Raw genomic sequence first — 16,010 nt, 5'->3', positions numbered from 1 at the left:
CGGCTAATGAAGGCAAATATCCCATATGCCTTTTTAACCACCTTATCCACCTGTTCTGCTGCCTTCAGGGATCTATGTACATGCACACCAAGGTCCCTCTGATCCTCTGTCTTTCCTAGGGTCTTACCATTCATTGTGTATTCCCTTGCCTTGTTAGTCCCTCCAAAATGCATCACCTCACACTTTTCAGGGTTAAATTCCATTTGCTACTGTTCCGCCCATCTGACCAACCCATCTATATCGTCCTGTAGCCTGAGGCTTCCCTCCTCGCTATTTACCACCCCACCAATTTTCGTGTCATCTGTGAACTTACTGATCATACCTTTTACATTCACATCCAAATCATTAATGTAGACCACAAACAGCAAGGGACCCAGCACCGATCCCTGCGGTACCCCACTGGACACAGGCTTCCAGTCACAAAAACAACCTTCCACCATCACCCTCTGCCTTCTGCCACTAAGCCAGTTTTGGATCCAATGTGCCAAGGCACCCTGGATCCCATGGGCTCTTACCTTCCTGACCAGTCTCCTATGCGGGACTTTATCAAAAGCCTTACTGAAATCCATATAAACCACATCCACTGCACTACCCTCATCCACACACCTAGTCACCCCCTCGAAAAATTCAATCAAATTGGTCAGACATGATCTTCCCTTGACAAAGCCATGCTGGCTATCCCTAATTAATCCTTGCCTCTCCAAGTGGAGACTAATTCTGTCCCTCAGAATTTTTTCCAATAATTTCCCTACCACTGATGTTAGGCTCACTGGCCTGTAATTCCCTGGTTTATCCCTACTATCCTTCTTGAATAATGGTACTACGTTAGCTGTTCTCCAGTCCTCTGGCACATCCCCTGTGGCCAGAGAGGTTCTGAAAATTTGTGTCAGAGCCCCTGCAATCTCCTCCTTTGCCTCACAGAGTAGCCTGGGATACATCTCGTCCGGGCCTGGGGATTTATCCACTTTTAAGCCTGCTAAAACCGCTAGTACCTCCTCCCTCTCGATGCTAATATGTTCAAGTATATCACAGTTCCCCTGCCCGATTTCTATGTCCACATTGTCCTTCTCCATAGTGAACACAGATGCAAAAAATTCATTTAAAACCACCTACATCTTCTGGCTCTACACACAGCTTACCACTTTGTTCCCTAATGGGCCCTACTCTTTCCCTAGTTATCCTCTTGCCCTTAATATACTTATAAAACACCTTAGGATTTTCCTTTATTTTGCTCACCAGTGTTATTTCATGGCCCCTCCTCGCTCTCCTAATTTCTTTTTTAAGTATCCCCCTGCACTTTTTATACTCCTCTAGGGCTTCCTCTGTCTTTAGTCCTTTGTATCTGCCAAAAGCCCCCCTTTTTTTCCTAATCCATTCTCGTATATCCCTTGACATCCAAGGTTCCCTGGGCTTGTTGGTCCCACCCTTGACCTTTACGGGAATATGTTGCCATTGTACTCTCTCAATTTCCTTTCTGAAAGACTCCCATTGCTCCGATGTGGATTTTCCTTCAAGTAGCTGATCCCAGTCCACATTGGCCAGATCCTGCCTTATCATATTAAAATCGGCCTTCCCCCAATTTAGAACCTTTATTTCCGGTCCATCCTTGTCCTTTTCCATGACTACCTTAAATCTCACCGAATTATGGTCACTGTCACCAAAGTGCTCACCTACTAACACTTCTACCACTTGCCCGGCCACATTCCCTAGAATTAGGTCCAGTACCACCCCCTTCTCTTGTAGGACTTTCTACATGCTGGCTCAAAAAGCTCTCCTGGATGCACTTTAAGAATTCCGCACCCTGTAAGCCTTTTACACTCTGACTATCCCAGCTAATATTGGGGAAGTTGAAATCCCCCACTATTATTTGCACACTTCTCTGAGATTTGCCTACATATCTGTTCCTCTATCTCCCCCTGACTGTTTGGGGGGAGTGAAAGGGAATGTAATTGTGGTAGGGGACAGTATAGTCAGGGGGATAGATACTGTTCTCTGCAGCCGCGACCGAGAGTTCCGAAGGTTGTGTTGCCTGCCCGGTGCCAGGGTTAAAGACATTTCCTCGTGGCTGGAGAAGAACTTGGAGTGGGAGGGGAAGGATCCAGTTATCGTGGTTCACGTAGGAACTAACGACATAGGTAGAACTAGGAATGAGTTTCTGTTGAGGGAATTTGAGGAGCTAGGATCCAAATGAAAAAGCAGAACCTCAAAGGTAATAATCTCTGGGTTGTTACCTGAGCTACACACAAATTGGCATAGGGACAAACAGATTAAAGGTTTAAATGCGTGGCTCAAAGAGTAGTGTGGGAGGGAGGGGTTTCAGTTCATGGGGCACTGGCACCAGTACTTGGGAAAGAGGGAGCTGTTCCATTGGGACGGGCTCCACTTAAACCGGGCTGGGAACAGTGTCCCGGTGAACCGAATAACTAGGGCAATAGACAGGACTTTAAACTAATGAACAGGGGTTGGGAGGATTCAGGGAAGAATAAATTTTAAAGCAGTGAGAGAAATATCAAGGCTCTAGAGCAGAGTAAAGTTTTGGGTAAAAATAAGCAGAGTGGGTCAGGAAGGAACAGAGAGAGTGACAAAGGTAATAAAACATCAGTTACTAAGATGACATCGGGGGGAAAATAGAAAAAAGTCAAAGCTAAAGGCATTGGCCCAGAAATTCGGGTCAGGGGCTTCCCGCGGGTGCAAGCCTCCGACCCGCACTTACCTTGCGTGCCGGCCGTTGAGCTGTGGGCCCACGTGGAATTCCGATCCTGGGCCTGCTCCAACTGCCGGCACGCAGTGCTTGCGTATCCCAGGGGCGCAGTTAGTTCGATGCGTCCCCTGGGATCACGTGGGCCATGGGGAGCCAATGGTAGCAGGGAAATGCCCATTCATAAGTTTGACAGGAAGAGCTGTCAAAACTTAGAAATACTACAGGCCCCAAAACATCACTAAATCTTTAAATAATTTTTTTTTTAAATCACATTTTTTAAATAAGTTATAAATTACATGAAATAACTATTTTAAACAATAAATTAAACTTTTGAAAAAAATAATTTTATTTTCTAATGGGGCTAAAAATAAACTTACCTTGCTTTAAAGTATTTAAAAATAATAAACCTGTGGAAAAAATGTTTTAATTTTAATTAATTCACCACTTACCTTGTAGAAAGCAGACCTTACGCCTGTTTTTTAAATGTCTAACTCCTGGAGACTTACCCTCCCGGGAAAACCTGCAAAAAAAACCGTAAGTTCGATGCGCACGCGCTGCCTCTCCTGCGCATGCGTTCGAACTCTGAACGCCTTCGTTCAGGGGAACGGAAGTGCCGGTTTCCCACGCATGCGCAGTGCATGCAGGAAACCGGCACTTCCATTGGGCCTACGGGTGAGTACCCCGTGCGTACTCACCCGTGGAGACCCGAAGTTCTGGGCCATTATATCTGAATGCGCAAAGCATTCGCAACAAAATAGATGAATTACTAGCGTTGATAGAAATTAACAGGTTTGATCTAATAGCCATAATGGAGACGCGGTTGCAAAGTGGCCAAGGTTGGGAACTAAATATTCCAGAATACTTAACTTTTAGAAGAGATAGGCAAAATGGAAAAGGAGGATGGGGTAGCCCTGATAATAAAGGATAGGATATAGACTGTGGAGAGAAAGGATCTTAGCTCCGAAAATCAAGAAGCAGAATCAGTTTGGGTGCAGCGAAGAAACAGCAAGAGGCAGAAAACATTGGTGGCAGTTGTTTATAGGCTCCCAAACAGTAGTTGTAGGGCAGAGAATAAATCAGGAAATTAGAGATGCTTGTAACAAGGGTAATACAGTAATCATGGGGGACATTAATCTACATATAGACTGGGCAAACCAAATTTGCAGTAATAGTGTGGAAGACGAATTCATGGAATGTATGCAAGATAGTTTTCGAGATCAGTGTGTTGAGGAACCAACTAGGGAACAGGCTATTATAGATCTGGTATTGTGCAATGAGAAGCTTAATTAATAACCTTGTAGTAAAGGGGCCTTTCAGGAAGAGTGACCATAAAATGATAGAATTTTATATTGAGTTTGAAAGTGATTTAGTTAAATCCGAAACTAGGGTCTTAAATCTAAACAAAGCAAACTACGTGGTTATGAGGGGCGAGTTGGCTAAGGTAGATTGGAAAACTACATTAAAAGGTATGATGGTAGACAAGCAATAGCTAGTATTTAAAGAATTAACACATAATTTACAACAAATATACATTCCTTTAAGGCACAAAAACCCCACAGGAAAAGTGGTCCAACTGTGGCTAACAAGAAGTTAAAGATAGTATTAGATCAAAGGAAAAGGCTTATAATGTTACCAAAAATAGTAGTAAGCCTGAGGATTGGGAGGATTTTAGAATTCAGCAAAGGAGGACCAAGAAATTGATAAAGGGAAAATAGAATATGAGATTAAACTAGCGAGAGACATAAAAACAGACTGTAATAGCTTCTATAGGTATGTAAAAAGGAAAGGATTAGCGAAAATAAATGTGGGTCCCTTACAGGCTGAGACAGGAGAAATTATAATGGGGAACAAGGAAATGGCAGAGAAATTAAACAAATACTTTGTGTCAGTCTTCATGGAAGAAGACGCAAAAAACTTCCCAGAAATATTGGAGAACCAAGGCTCTAGCGAGAAGGAGGAACCGAAAGAAATTAGCATTAGTAAAAAAATTGTACTGGATAAATTAATGCGACTGAAAGCCGATAAATCCCCTGGACCTGATGGCCTACATCCTAGGATTTTTAAAGAGATGGTTATAGAGATAGTAGATGCATTGGTTGTCATTTTCCAAAATTCCATAGATTCTAGAATGGTACCCGCGGATTGGAAGGTAGCAAATGTAACCCCACTATTTAAGGAGGGAGAGAGAAAACAGGGAACTACAGACCTGACATCAGTAGTAGAGAAAATGCTAGAGTCTGTTATTAAGGATGAGGTAACAGGGCACTTAAAAAATAATAAAACAATTTACAGAGTCAACACGGATTTATGAAAGGGAAATCGTGTTTGACAAATCTGTTAGAGTTTTTTGAGGTGGTAACTAGCAGAATAGATAACGGGGAACCAGTGGATGGGGTGTATTTGGATTTTTAGAAGGCATTCGATAAGGTGCCACGCAAGAGGTTATTAAACAAAATTAGGGCTTATGGGATTAGGGGTAACATATTAGCATGGAATGAGGATTGGTTAATGGACAGAAAACAGAGTAGGAATAAACGGGTCATTTTCAGGTTGGCAGGCTGTAACTAGTGGGGTACCACAAGGATCAGTGCTTGAGCCTCAGCTATTCACAATCTACATCAATGATTTGGATGAGGGGACCAAATGTAATATATCCAAGTTTGCTGATGATACAAAGCTAGGTGGGAATGTAAGTTGTGAGGAGGATGCAAGGAGGCTTCAAGGGGATATAGACAGGCTAAGTGAGTAGGCAAGAACATGGCATATGGAATAAAATGTGGAGAAATGTGAAGTTATCCACTTTGGTAGGAAAAATAGAAAACCAGAGTAATTTTTAAATGGTGAGAGATTGGGAAATGTTGATGTTCAGAGGGACCTGAGTGTCCTTGCACACGAATCACTGAAAGTTAACATGCAGTTAGGAAAGCAAATGGTATGTTGGCCTTTATTAAAAGAGGATTTAAGTTTAAGAGTAAAGACGTCTTACTGCAATTATATAGGGCCCTGGTGAGAGCATACCTGGAGTATTGTGTACACTTTTGCTCTCCTTACCTAAGGAAGGATATACTTGCCATAGAGGGAGTGCAACGAAGGTTCACCAGACTGGTTCCTGGAATGGGGGGATTGTCCAGGAGGACATATTGAGTAGACTAGGCCTATATTCTCTAGAGTTTAGAAGAATGAGAGGTGATTTCATTGAAACATACAACATTCTTACAGGGCTTGACAGGGTAGATGCAGGGAGGATGTTTCCCCTGGCTGGGGAGTCTAGAACCAGGGGTCACAGTCTCAGAGTAAGGGGTCAGCAATTTAGGACTGAGTTGAGGAGAAATTTCTTCACTCAAAGGGTGGTGAATCCTTGGAATTTTCTGCCCCAGAGGGCTGTGGAGGCTCAGTCATTGAGTATATTCAAGACAGAGATCGATAGATTTTTGAATATTAAGGTATTCAAGGGATATGGGGATAGTGCAGGAAAGTGGAGATGAGGTAGAAGATCAGCCACAATGTTATTGAATGGCGGAGCAGGCTCGAGGGGCCAAATGGCCTACTCCTGCTCCTATTTCTTATGTTCTTATGTGTTGACTGCCATTTATTAGTTTATTTTAGGGCAGTTTGTTCCCGATAACAGATTCCATTTTTTTGCAAGTTTCTAATGTAAGTTTTGTTGCAATGTCTTTTTTGAATGTAGGTGCCAGCTTAGTCTGTTTTCAAACAGTGGGATCTTCCCTGTTTTCATTACCTCTGTCATGAGGACTGTCAGCTCTTTGTAGATTCTTTCCCCAGTCTCAATTAGCACCTCAGTTGTATAGAATCACAGTTAACATTCATCCCTGGGGATTTATTGTCTTTGAACCCTTTAAGCCTACCTAGAATTTCTATGCAAGTAGTATCAAGGACATTAAGTTTATTACTTGAGCCTCCTATGATTGGTGGTGCGCTACTAAACCCAAAATTGTGACATGAACAAAATTGGTGCATGTGTGTCTGTTTTGGCAGTGGGAAGGGTTGGTCTTGCAGAATGTTTTGAAGCTAGCCCCTCCTCTAATTTAGTAAATAAATTACATACAAATTACAACCAATCCATGCTGGTGTTTATCCTCCACATGAGCAGTCATCTTACCCTGTTCCCACCTCCCTTTTCTTTCAACCGTCAATCTGACCTATTCTTAAATATTGACATGGGTTCTGCTTCAATCACTAATTGATTGGTATTTCATTCCATTAATTGATTGGTATTGCATTCCACAGCCTCAAAACCTGTGTATAAAGATTTAGAGCTGTTCAAAATGATGAGGGGTTTTGATTGAGTAAATAAGGAGAAACTGTTTCCACTGGCAAGAAGGTCGGTAAACAGAGGACACAGATTTAAGATAATTGCCAAAAAAAACAGCGGGTAGATGAGAATTTTTTTATTCAGTGAGTTGGTATGATCTGGAATGCACTGCCTGAAAGGGAAACAGATTCAATTGTAACTTTCAAAAGGGAACTGGATGTATACTTGTAAAGGAAAAAAATTCAGGGCTATGGAAAAAGGGCTGGGGAGTATATGACTAATACAATAGCAAAATACTGCGAATGCTGGAATTCTGAAACAACAGAAAATGCTGGAAACACTCAGCAGGTCAGGCAGCATCGTGGAGAGAGAAACAGAGTTAACGGGGCAGAAATTCGGATCGGGGGCTTGCCGCTCGTGCAAGCCCTCGATCTGCACTTACCCGACGCGCCTGCCGTTCACCTCCAGGGACGCCTGGAATTCCTTATTGAAACAGAAGAATCCCGGGCAGCGTCTGACGTCACGCCGCCCAGGAGTGTAGCCAGCGCGAAGCCTGTAGCGCGCTGTGCAACTGAGACACGCCCCTTGAGGTCTCAGTTTAATAGGACACGCCCCCAATGTTTCTCACAAGCTGAAAAGCATTTTTACATGCAGAGCAGCATTTCAAATAGGTTTTTGGTATTTTTATGAAGCTTTTGGTAACTTTTATAAACTTTTAAAAACGTTTACATTATTTTGAAGAATCTGAAGTAGTTTTAAACAGAATTAAAGCAATTTAAAGACTTTTAAAAGCCCTGAAAGAATTTTTTTTATTCCATTTATTTATTTAGCAACGTCGTCGTCATACGTGTCTTCACACTGTTCCCTTTGGGGAACTGTATGAAGTGGTGGAAGGATTTATGGCCGTGATTAACGCTCATTCCGTGACCGTAACCATCTTTGAACCAGCCATTAGGGTGGTTAGTCTTATGGCGGGAGGGTTTTACGGGCTCCCACAAGCTATATGAGGAGGGGGTCCACCCACACCCACGGACGCAAATGTCCCACTGGATGTCAACCCAGAATTTAGAGCCGGAGCTCCGACTCCACTTGCCGGGACTGTCTGGAGCGGGGTTCAAAACCCTACCCCGTCTGGCCCAGCGGCGGGGATCCTACCGCTACGCCAAAGGCCCACTCCGATTAGCAATGTGAAATGGCTGGAATGAGCACAATTCACGGCATTAAAAGAACTCACAATTGAACTGATGATGACCTCAGCAATCTCCTCAACGAGGTGGAGGCGCAGCGCCTGCTCATCATTGGTAATGAGAAGTCAAAGGCGCCGCAAAAAGGACAGATGATAGCTTGGTCTTTCAAGTGGCAGCATAGGGCTCCAGTCACGGGGAGGGAAAAGGCGCAGGAAACATATGGGTGTCACCTTTTGCGCGGCGTGGGCCTTTTGCGTAGCGGTAAGCATCCCCGCCGCTGGGCCAGAAGGAGTAGGGTTTCGAACCCCGCTCCAGACAGTCCCGGCAAGTGGAGTCGGAGCTCCAACTATAAATTCTGGGTGGACATCCAGCGGGATACTTGCGTCCGCGGGTGTGGGTGGCCTCCCCCCCCCCCCCCTCAGATGGGTTGTGGGAGGCCGTAAAACCCTCACGCCATAGGACTAACCACCCTAATGGCTGGTATGAAGATGGTTATGGTCACGGAAGGAGCGTTAACGTGGCCAGAAATCCTTCCACCACTTCATACAGTTCCCGAAAGGGAACAGTGTGAGGATACGTACGACGATGACCTCTTGCGCAATGCACCTCCTTGGACCCTCAGTCGCAGATGCGAGGGGGCAAATCGTGCAATTGTTAAATTTTTCATTTTATTGACATGTAAAATGTTGGCCCAGTAATTCCGTTCCAAACACGTGAGTACGGTCGGGGTACTCACGCGTCTGGCCGGAGGAAATGCCGGTTTTCAGCATGCACAGCGCATGCGGGGAAAACCGGTATTTCCTGTCTTCTGAACGAAGGGGTTCAGAGGCAGAACGCGTGCGACTGCACAGGCAGCGCGTGCGCAGTAAAATTCGCCGGTTTCATTCATGCTTTCAGTGAGGTTAAGTCCTTACAACTTACACATGAAAAAAGCATGAGTACAGTTGCTCCAGAGGCTGCGGAGGAAGATATATTTTATCGTGGAGCTTCTGAAAGGCAATATTTTTGTTTGGGAAAGGGAGGAAAGTTATTTTAAGAAATGCTGAGGTAAGTTTTAAAGTTTATTTTTGTTTTTTAAAACGGGTTTTCAGTACTGTAGGTAGAAGGAGCAATTGTGGCTATGTGAATTGAATTTGCTGTGTTTATTAAATGTGAAAATGACTCCAACATTTTTAAGAAAGAAACTTTTCATCAGTAATATATTCTTTTAAGTAATTATGTATGTATGTCTGTATACATTCCTTTGCGTATATGTATGTATGTATATATTCCTTTACTTATGTGTATGAATGTATGTATTTAATTATGACTTTCAGAGAAAGTAACTTATTGGAAAATCATAATTAAATACATACATTCATACACATAAGTAAAGGAATATATACATACATACACATAAGTAAAGAAATATATACATATACGCAAAGGAATATATACGGACATACATACATAATTACTTAAAAGAATGTATTACTGATGAAAAGTTTCTTTCTTAAAAATGTTGGAAATGTTACATTACTCATTTTAGAACAGTCATTTTCACATTTAATAAACACAGCAAATTCAATTCACACAGCCACAATTGCTCCTTCTACCTACAGTACTGAAAACCCGTTTAAAAAAAATAAATTAAACTTTAAAACTTACCTCATCATTTCTTAAAATAACTTTCCTCCCTTTCCCAAACAAAAATATTGCCTTTCAGAAGCTCCACGATAAAATATATCTTCCTCCGCAGCCTCTGGAGCAACTTTACACATGCTTTTTTCATGTGTAAGTTGTAAGGATTTAACCTCACTGAATCCATGAATGAAATCGACGAAGTTCACTGCGCACGCGCTGCCTGTGCAGTCGCACGCGCTGTGCCTCTGAACCCCTTCGTTCAGAGGACAGGAAATGCCGGTTTTCCCCGCATGCGCTGTGCATGCTGAAAACCGGCATTTCCTCCGGCCAGACGCGTGAGTACCCCGACCGTACTCACGCGTTTGGAACGGAATTACTGGGCCAACGTTTCAGGTCGATGACCCTTCGTCAGAACTGGAAAAAGTTAGAGATGTAACAGATTTTTCAGCAAGTGTGGGGCAGGGAAAGGGGGGAGGATGGGGAAAGAAAAAGGGAAGATCTGTGATCGGATGGAAGGCAGGAGAGATTAAAATACAAAAGGGATGATGGTGCAAGGCAAATGGAGATGGTAATAGACAAGTTAAGAAACAAAAGATGACTCTAGATGAGGAATAAATGGCACTGGCAGAATCATCAACAGCTGCCATGTGAGAGAAAAAAATATAGGGGCCGAGGTTATGGTCTGAAATTGTTGAACTCGATGTTGAGTCCAGAAGGCTGTAAAATGCTCATGGGGCAAGAACAGGCTGAAACGATGGGTCTACCAGGGTCCCGCACTTCTGCTCTCACCCCTTCCCCTCCCTCCCAGAACCACAATAGGGTTTCCCTTGTCCTCACCTTTCACCCCACCAGCCTCCACATTCAATGGATCATCCTTGTCATTCCGCCAGCTGCAGCGTGATCTCACCACCAACCGCATCTTCCCCTCTCCCCCCCCTTTCAGCATTTCGAAGGGACCGCTCCCTCCGTGACACCCTGCTCCACTCCTCTTTCATCCCCAACACCCCTTCCCGTGGCAACTTCCCATGCAAGCGCAGGAGATGCAACACCTGTCATTTTACCTCCTCCCTTCCCACTTTCCAGGGCCCCAAACACTCCTTCCATGTGAAACAGCGATTCACTTGTACTTCTTGCAATTTAGTATACTTATATATCTAATCTTAGCCACAGAATCACCTGCAACTGCTTCTCTTCCCACTCCCGCATTGTTACCTCTGGTGTCCCCCAAGGATCTATCCTTGGTCCCCTCCTATTTCTCATCTACATGTTGCCCCTTGGCGACATCATCCGAAAACACAGTGTCAGTTTCCACATGTATGCTGACGACACCAAGCTTTACCTCACTACCTCTTCTCTCGACCCCTTCACGGTCTCTAAATTGTCCGACTGCTTGTCTGACATGCAGTTCTGGATGAGCAAAAATGTTCTCCAATTAAATATTGGGAAGACCGAAGCCATTGTTTTTGGTCCCCGCCATAAACTCCGTTCCCTAGCCACTGACTCCATCCCTCTCCCTAACATCTGTCTGAGGCTGAACCACACTGTTCGCAACCTTGGTGTCATATTTGACCCTGAAATGAGCTTCCGACCACATATCCGCAGCATAACTAAGACCACCTATTTCCACCTCTGTAACATCGCCCGTCTCCGCCCTTGCCTCAGCTCATCCGCTGCTGAAACCCTCATCCATGCCTTTGTTAACTTTAGATTTGACTATTCCAACGCACTCCTGGCTGGCCTCCCACATTCTACCCTACGTAAACTTGAGGTCATCCAGAACTCAGCTGCCTGTGTCCTAACTTGCACCAAGTCCCGTTTGCCCATCACCCCTGTGCTCACTGACATACATTGGCTCCCGGTTAAGCAGCGTCTCGATTTCAAAATTCTCATCCTTGTTTTCAAATCCCTCCATGGCCTCGCTCCTCCCTATCTTTGTAATCTCCTTCAGCCCCACAACCCCCCGAGATATCTGCGCTTCTCTAATTCTGCCCTCTTGAGCATCCCTGCTTATAATCGCTCAACCTTTGGTGGCCGTGCCTTCTGTTGCCTAGGCCCTAAGCTCTGGAATTCCCTGCCTAAACCTCTCTTTCCTTCTTTAAGACGCTCCTTAAAACCTACCTCTTTGACCAAGCTTTTGGTCACCTGCCCTAATTTATCCTTGTCAATCGGTGTCAATTTTTTTGTCTTATAATACTCCTGTGCAGCGCCTTGGGACGTTTTACCATGTTAAAGGCACTATATAAATACAAGCTGTTGTTCTTGTTGTTATTACTGTATCCGCTGCTGATGATGCAGTCTCCTCTGCATTGGGGAAACCAAACACAGATTGGTTGACCGCTTTGCGGAACACCTCCGTTCAGTCCGTAAGCGTGACCCCGAGCTTCGGGTTGCCTGTCACTTTAATTCTCCGCTCCACTCCCACTCGGATCTCTCCATCCTCAGCCTCTTACACTGTTCCAACGAAGCTCAACCTAAGCTTGAGGAACAGCACCTCATCTTTTGATTAAGCACTTTACAGCCTTCTGGACTCAACATCGAGTTCATCAATTTCAGACTATAACTTCGACCCCTATGTTTTCTTTCTTCTTTCACATGGCAGCTGTTGTTGATTCTGCCATTGCCATTTACACCTCATCTAGACTCATCTTTTGTTTCTTAACTTGTCGCATTACCATCTCCTTTTGCCTTGCACCATCATCCCTGTTGTCTCTTAATCTCTCCTGCCTTCCATCCTATCAAAGATTTTTCTTTCCCCACCCTCCTCTCTTTCCCTGCCCCACACTTGCTTAAAAATCTGTTACTTCTCCAACTTTTTCCAGTTCTGACGAAGGGTCATTGACCTGAAACATTAACTTTTTTCTCTCCACGATGTTGCCTGACCTGCTGAGTGTTTCCAGCATTTTCTATTGTTGTTGGGGAGTATGACTAATTTGATAGCTCTTCCAAAGAGCCAGCACAGGCATGATGGGCAAAATGGACTCCTGCTGTGTTGTATGATTCTATGCTTTCTGTCTTAAATCTCTTTCATTTAATCTTATATCTATGTCCCCTTCTTCTAGACCCCTCAATCATTGGAAACAGTTTTTTCTAACAACATTGGCCTGTTCCTTCATAATTTTAAACACCTTTATAATATCACCTCTTAATCTCATATATTCAAATGCAAACAGTTGAAATTTTTCAAGTCTGTCTTCATATTTGTATTTCCTCATACCAGGCAGCATCCTCGTGAGTGTGAGATTAATGCCGCGAAATTCCTGTGCTTAGCGCTGTCTGTTATGGCCGGTTAAAAGCACCAGTGCAGGCCGCTCACCACACTTCCGGCGCGGCCTGCACTGGTTGTCATCTTGGAAAGGGCAATAGCGTGGCCGTTGCCTGCGTGCACCGGAAGAATTCAAATGAAGCAGGTTGTGACGTCAATCAGTGTGTAACGCTGATTTGATGCGCGACCTGCCATTTTGGACGTCACCGTTCCACTGTATGCCCTCTCCTAAACACACACAGCAGAACGTGCATTCAGCTGCATGACGGGCCCCACACCAGTGCAATTTAAAGGGACACATGCAAATTTGAGGTAAGTTGTTTTCAGTTTTGTACTGGTTCCTGTACAGTTTATTTGAGTAGTGACTTGGTGTAAGACATTTAAAATGTTGTTAAAGCGTGCAGGGAGTGCTGCTGGACGTTTGCAAGGCGTTGGCTCTTAAAGGAAGGCCATTGAGAACACCACTTGCTCCCAGTCCTGGGGGCTCTAGTTACAGTCTCCCTTGGGCTGCAGCATGACATGGAGATGGAGCAGAGGCAGCAAAGGGGACAAGCTGCTTGCAGAAGGAGGAGGAGGAGGGCTCTTAGCAAGAGCTTTAAATAAAGTTAGCCTTGCGCGAACTTCGGCCCCCTGCTGAGCGCACAGCCAGTCAGCAGCGCGCTCAGCACTGGGCTTTGCACTGCTATCATTATAATTAGCAGGCAGCACGAAATTTACATGCTGCCTGCACTCCTTTCAACGGGTGCAGGCCGATCATGCATCGTGATCCCCGCACCCTTTTTTGGGCCTTATAGAATTTTCCCCCCATACTGTTTCTTTTGCCTCAAAAATCCTTCCTATAATGTGTAGCCCAAACCAACACAATGCTCCAACAGTGATCTTACTATGGGTATGTAGTGGGAGAGGTATCCAAATAGGCTCCTGCGTATGAAAACATGCTGGGCCAGGAGCACAATTGGCTGGAGGAAGGGATATCCAGCATGCAAGAGATCTTTAAATCCTTGTCCTTAAAGGGGTAGAAGGGTTTTGACTGAGAACAGCTATGCTTTAAATGGAAGAACACTGACACAGTCTTTAGAAAAAGTTGGCACAGATGTATGGAGCTAAATACAAAATGATACTTTGCAGATCTAAGTATCCATATTACCCATGCCGCACACATCACGAGGGGAGATTTTTGTCCCATTTTCATACGAGAATGGGGCGAGTAGCACTTAAGAAATGATGGGGGCTGAACTTCATGGCCTATTCCCACTCCCAATCCACACAGTGGCATTTTAGTTGGGGCCTTCACACGGGTGGCCCAGGTACCCAGCCTATTTATAATATGCAAATCAGGACCCTACGTGGTTGGAGGACCTTCATGCCATTTTGAGGTGCCCATAGGTGTCGTATGCACTGTGCATGTTCCAGCCACTGCTATTAGGCATTGAGTGGCCTACCCAATGGTCCTTAAAGGCCCCATTGCAGGCCGCTCCAAATACATTAAGTTTCTGTCTTTTAACAGATTTTTGAGGGGCCAGTAGGAGCATGAAAGGCCCACTGCTGGCCCATCCACATCTCCCTCCCTGGCAATTTCCTTCACACCTTTAACACTGAAATTCCAGTTCAGCTTTCAGGTTGGAGCTGCTGGATTTCACCTACCTCACACTACCCCCCCCATCTGCAATGGTAATTGGATATGTCTGGATAAAAAATGTGGAAATGTCCACTTTGCAAGAAAAAAGAAAGACTTGCATTTATATAGCCCTTTCACAACCTCAGAAACTACAACAGATGTGAAAAGAACATGTGTAGCAAAGCTAACATCTAGTACAGTCTATGATTCTCTGGGCATTTTACCGTCACAGATACAAAAGCCTTACGCCGACATCTTTTCAGTTTTCATTGAAGAGGCTGGAGTTCGGCAAGCTGCGAGTGGCTCGTTACGGGGGGGGGGGGAGAGAGAGAGAGAAAATAATCTTTCTTCAGGCCTTATCGTGCACAGCGGGCAAATCACGTTCGCACGAACGTGCCCATTATAGATGGTGGGGGCTGTACATTTTAATTAACCAAACCATTGTACAGGAAACTTTGTGCTATCTTATCTCCGTATCTGACAACAAACACTGTTGCTTAGCAACAGCTTCTAAACAGTCGGGTGCAGCTGCAAGCGTCTGTAGCTAAAGCTGTTGCTGTAGCTACAGACCTTGCAGTGCTTGACTGGGAAAAAAAAGCAAAGAAAACAAACGAAAAGAATAAAAAACGGCTCCTGATTTTTGCCGGTGGCTCCAGCTTGCCGGATGGTTCGCCTCCGGATAACTCAAAGTTTCCTCTATTTACATTTTAAAAAATTCATTCACAGGATGTGGGCGTTGCTGGCAAGGCCAGCATTTATTGCCCATCCCTAATTGCCCTCGAGAAGGTGGTGGTGAGCCACCTTATACTACTGAATGGCTTGCCAGGCCATTTCGGAGGGCTGTTAAGAGTCAACCACATTGCTGTGGGTCTGGAGTCACATATAGGCCAGACTGGGTAAGGATGCCAGATTTCCTTCACCAAAGGACATTAGTGAACTACAGTAGATGGGTTTTTATGACAGTCTGGTAGTTTCTTGATCATCATTACTGATACTAACTTTTTATTCCAGATTTACTTAATTAATTGAATTTAAATTCTCCAGCTGCTGTGGTGGGATTTTAACTCATGTCTCCAGATCATTAGTCCAAGGGCAGGATTTTCATTGGGCGGTGGAGGCGGGATTGGAGGCGTGTGGGGGGTTAAAATCTCGAAATTGGGGGGCACGAACCCATCCCGTCCCCAACCCACCTCCATGCCAGTTTCAAAGGAGGCAGATATCGACCTGTGCTGGGAGCCGCCTCCCCGAGGCGGGAAGGGGGTTAGTGCCAATTAACCTGTTAACAGGCACTTTTTGGCCTAATCCCTATTTTTATTGCTGAAGTGTGGGATTCCCGACGGCGCCAA

The 16,010-nt window shown here is 44.6% G+C and overlaps 1 protein-coding gene across 3 annotated transcripts in view; it reads right to left on the bottom strand.

Annotated features, from left to right (window-relative positions):
* Window positions 1-16,010, bottom strand: part of galnt13 (polypeptide N-acetylgalactosaminyltransferase 13) — a 685,563-nt gene that overhangs the window by 91,004 nt on the left and 578,549 nt on the right. The window lies entirely within an intron of this gene.

The sequence above is a fragment of the Somniosus microcephalus genome, chromosome 4 (assembly GCF_052327205.1).
Source record: "Somniosus microcephalus isolate GS21.2 chromosome 4, FLI_Smic_1.0, whole genome shotgun sequence".
In the NCBI taxonomy this organism is placed as follows: domain Eukaryota; kingdom Metazoa; phylum Chordata; class Chondrichthyes; order Squaliformes; family Somniosidae; genus Somniosus; species Somniosus microcephalus.
Note: the sequence above shows the minus strand (reverse complement) of the source record. Positions and strands in the feature narration are given on the sequence as shown.